The sequence below is a fragment of the Haliaeetus leucocephalus genome, unplaced genomic scaffold (genome assembly GCF_000737465.1).
Source record: "Haliaeetus leucocephalus isolate CR32 unplaced genomic scaffold, Haliaeetus_leucocephalus-4.0 Scaffold849, whole genome shotgun sequence".
In the NCBI taxonomy this organism is placed as follows: domain Eukaryota; kingdom Metazoa; phylum Chordata; class Aves; order Accipitriformes; family Accipitridae; genus Haliaeetus; species Haliaeetus leucocephalus.
In genome coordinates, this window is record NW_010973285.1 from 394540 (window position 1) to 399408 (window position 4869).

At 35.8% G+C, this 4869-nt stretch overlaps 1 protein-coding gene across 2 annotated transcripts in view; it reads left to right on the plus strand.

Annotated features, from left to right (window-relative positions):
• The window catches only part of RFX3 (regulatory factor X, 3 (influences HLA class II expression)), a 123037-nt gene that overhangs the window by 430 nt on the left and 117738 nt on the right, over positions 1-4869 (plus strand). The gene's annotated exons all lie outside the window — the stretch shown is intronic.

A 4869-nucleotide genomic window follows, 5' to 3' on the forward strand; every position in this document is an offset into this window, starting at 1 on the left:
CCGCTCCCGCCCGTCCCTGTCGCCGGGCTCGCTGCCCTTTTGCGGTTTACTCTGCGGTTGGGTGGGGAGCGCGCTCTTGAGAGGGGCGGTTGGGATGGGGGTGCCCGTTGGGCGGGGAGGAGAGCTGGCCGCCGTGCGAAGTGAAGAGGAAGAGAGGCTCGGCGGTGATGGAGAAGGAGGCACGCTTCTGGGACCTCCAGGACAATTGCTCGGATGCGGTGGGTATGCGTCTTGCTCGCTCGCTCGTTTGCACGGATGGGGGAATGCAGAAACCGGGGCAGCAGGCTCCAGCCGCCGCCGAAGGTTACTTACTTTAAACCCTGAAAAAACCATGGGAGTAGGAGGAAAGATGCAGCCAGAGGCGGATCCTGTAGCACACCAGGAGCAGGGGGTGTTTTTCCCCTTTCGCTTGTAAGGGCCTTGCTCTGATCTGACGCAACTGCGAAATGTGGCAGATTTTTGTGAACCTGCTGTATGTTTTAATGATACTCTTTTGCTATCGATCATATCAACCGCTCTTCTGTGCTTTATGCAGCCATGTGATTTTTTCTTTTAGTCATAATTAATGTTGCTGCTTATTTTAGTGCAAGCTGTATTTTCTTTGTATTGTGAAGTGTTTTTTTGTTTATTCAATACCCCCACCCATACACACACAGAGTAGCAGGGTTTTTTTTCTTCTTGCCCTCCTTTTGCAGGGAATTATTTTTTAAATGATGCTTTCATACTGCCAATGTAGTATGAAACAGTGCATGTGTAGATCTAGTTTATGCACAGTGAGTTACATTTGTGTGGAGAGAATCCATTTCAGTTTCCTTAAACTCTCCACAATGAAGGAAATTCAAGATATTGACTGCGAGTTTGTGTGCTGAGCTGCAAAGAAAGGGGAAAACAAGAAATAGTATTTAAAAAAAAAATCTTTGTGATTTTATTACTACCGTATTTCAAGAGTATCCTTGGGAAAGAGGGAAGAGGCAGATTTTTACCTCTCAAGCAGCTGTAGTAGCAATTGTGTTATTAATGAGAATGTTTTGCATTTTTTTTCCAATCCAGAATGCTTGTTTTCTTCATCCTTTTTGTGATTGCTTATTAAGATCTAAAGATTTGTGGTGTCAGTGGCATCAAATCATACTTTATATACTTTTCAAATTCTTTTGGGTAAAGTGAATTTTTGGCACCTATTATGGCAATGAAATTAACTTTTAACATCTCCATATCCAGTTGGACTCTCCCCTTTGACTTGTCAAATTATGTGTTGTTGTGGCAAGCTTTTTTCTTTTTGAAGTGATGACTTATTTATTTCCCTATTGCTTTATTTAGTAAAAAAGTTAGGAAAAAGGATGTTCCTGTTTTTAATCTAAAATCTACATTTTAATTGTATATACACTTTTTCTATTTTTATATCTGTAAAACCCTGTGTAAAATGCAAGGTTTCTCATTACAATTTCAACAACAATACATTGGTTTGTCTCACATTGGAACTACCAATGAATGTGACAGGGGCAATTTTTTCAAGCAGCTATCAACTATAAAACATGCTGAGTAGTTAGTGCATTGTTGATATTAACATTTGTTGAGCTAAGGCACGTTGGATCTGTCTTTTTTTTAATGTATATTTCATGGGCCAACAAGAACTTGGAAAATACATTATTTCAAGTAATGACCACAGGTCTCTCCATTGTCATCTTTTTATGATTTTACTCAAGATGAAACCACTGAGTGCCAACTTTCTAGGTCCTGCTGTCAAATAAGTTCTAAAGACATTAAGAATTTTCAGTGTGAGTTAGTGTATCAGTTATATGGCTCATTTAAATCTTAATGTATTTGTTATTAGTTTTATCAGGTAGTTTATGCGATTCATTGGTTGTGAAATCATTCCTGGTATCTACTGTTGTTGAACAGAAAAGATGTCAGTTCTGCACCATGCCTTTCTTGAGTAGCCCTCTTAAAGTGGGACAGAGTACTACTCAGGATGGAATCCTTCCTGGGTGTTGAAATCTGTCTTTGCAGAACATGTATCCAGACTCCAAGTAGAAGAGGAAAGTGCATGCATAGGCTATGAGACAAACTTTCTGTTTTAACTCTGTGAGGAAATGTGTAATTGTTTCTTAAAAATCAGATTAAAAGTACGTGATTTTGTCTAAAACCGAAGACCTTTTTAGCCACATTTTCTTTAGCCAGTGACTGCAATTTGGAAAATAATAATGCAGCCGTAATCATCTCTTTTAGTATTGTGGACTTCACTGAGAAAAGTATTGACTCTATTCTCTCTGAAATACTGTAACCATCACAGATGAGATCTGCGTTATGCATTCTGATTTGCTAATGCCCACAGCTATCAAAATAGTTGGTGTTTGTGATGCTAACCAGTGTTTGAAAATGAGGTGGCTTGTGATTTTTTTGTTCATTGGTTTTCATGACTTAGACTGTGTAACTAATTATGTTTCAGCATATCCTAATGAGCCTATCTGGATCATATGCTCTGTTGTGGTGTTAGTGAGCTAACCTTCATTGTGCTACTGTGGAGAAACCCTTTCAGTATTGTAGTGTAGGTAAATGAAATGGGAATCAGAGGTACAATGCTGGTAAAGAGTTTAAAGTCAGGGTGCTTTATTTGATAATTAGGTTCGGCTTTGTTAGCACTATCCCATTTCTTGTTCCCACCTGATAACAGTAGTTTGTTAATCACAAAACTGTCTACAGAAATAAATGTTGCCATTTCTTTTCATTTACTAAACTTTACATTGAGAGGGAAGGCTGTTACTGTTTTCTTCTCTTCTTACTTGAAAAGTAAGCAAGTATCTAAAATGCAATAATCTTTTATCATTGCAGTTCCTTTTGATGTTCTAGCTAGTGTTTCTGTTTTTCATACTTTACTTTGTCCTCTTACGAAAGGCATCCTTCCTTCTTAAAATATTCCATATTAGTATTTTTACCTGCAGTCTCCAAAAGCTTACCAGCCACAGGTATTGTCATGTGGAATACTTAAAAAATGAATAGGCTTTTAAGAATATATGTCTCTTAAATTCCTTTTTAAAAATTATTTTCAGTTGAAACATGTTGGGAATGCATCACAAATACTGACAGAATAAAAAATAAGGTTTCAGTGGTACTGTAGTATCCTTGTAGTTGGAGTTCCATTTCAAAATCAAACTCTTTGTCAAATGAATGTATTAGAATACCAAAAGCAGTATGTTTTTAAATTATGAATTAAACTACTTACTTTTTTACTAAGAATGAGGGCTGAAAAATTAAAGAAGTTTTTAAAATGAATAGGCTAATGTTTAAGATGATGTTTTTCTGTTAGCCACAAGTTTATTATTTATGTATTTCTGGTAAAGTTGGTTGTCAATCATAATGATAGTTCTCTTTTCTCATATATGTTATGTATACCTATATTTTGGAAATTTAAGGAGCAGTACATACACTGATTTGGCTAAATCTAGTTTGTTAGGGACAGATGGCTGATTAAACAGGTGTCACTTCATTTCTTGTGCATTGTGTTGAGACTTCCAGAGGTTTACAAAAGAGCTGCTAAAGCAGGTGGTGATCTCTGCTTTTGTCATTAGCAAAATGTACTTTTGTAGGAAATTATTTTCCCAGTGACTAGGTGTGTTTTAATAGTTAACATGTCATGTCAAAGTTCGAAGTGTTCCATATAGTACAATCATGTTATTTTTTAATTCTTTTCCCATTGGACTTTTAAAGGAGCTGTGACTATTTGAGTGTGAAATTTAGCAGTTTATGATTGTGTGAGTGGCTGTCGTCCTAATAATTTTCATTCTTGTAAGACCAAGAGCAGATATATTGCCTGATGTAACATGTTGTTTCACTAAGTTACTTACCTTTTTTTTTTTTTTAAGAATATTTCACTTAAGAATATTTTTTAATAAAATAACACGGACAGAAGTTTGAAGCTAATCCTTTTTTTTCTGGTAACCTTTTATATTAGCACACCTGCAGGTTTGTTTTTTTTTTTTATTTTGTTTTTCAATAGTTATAATTTCCTCAGTTATAAAAGACTTTAATAAGAAAGAATGGAATTAAAATTTGATATCTAACAATTCTTAGGCATTTTTTGCTTTTAAGGGATCTTTTTTTTTTTTTTTAATGTTGTCTTTTTTATAACAGTGACTGGTGTTTATTCTTGGTTATCTTCTTTCTAGTAGATGCACCAGAGGGTGCTATGCTATTTGAAGTACAAAAAGGAAAGAAAATCCTAAAAATTCTTTCATTTAAATACATTTATAATGTATGGTATTTGAATAAACCTTACTGAAATTTTTCTACTTTTTTCTGTGCGTTGCAATATAGCAAACTTACTATTTTGGCAACATTATGCTAAAAATCATGGGAGAAATTGGCCGTTCCATATCTGAGTATGTCTGTGTGTGTGTGTCTGTGTGTATATATACACACACACTTAAAATACAATCTCCACTCATTGAAAGAGAACAAACATTTATACATAAATTATGTCTGTATAGCATATAGCTGAAAGTGTTTATACTTACTGAAGTAGATTATTGCTCATCTGAAAAGCTCGATGAACTTACCCGAGACACACATGCATTTTGGAGTGACGTCTACTGTATATTTTTCATTTATAAGTCTATATTCACATTTTATGTAACTTGTTGATTTATAGCTGAATTATTTTTAAAAAATGCATTGCTATATATAGATTATTTTTCTTTCTTGCTGAAACTCTTCCTGGATGGAACTGGGGTTGAAGCTTACCTGTTTACTTCTGAATTGCAAAAGAGGCAGGAGCTTTAGTTGACTAGGATAGATATCTTTCTCCATCAATCATTAGTTCTAGCAAAGAACCACGCCCCTACCCCCCCCCCCCCCCCCCCCCACCCCACCCCC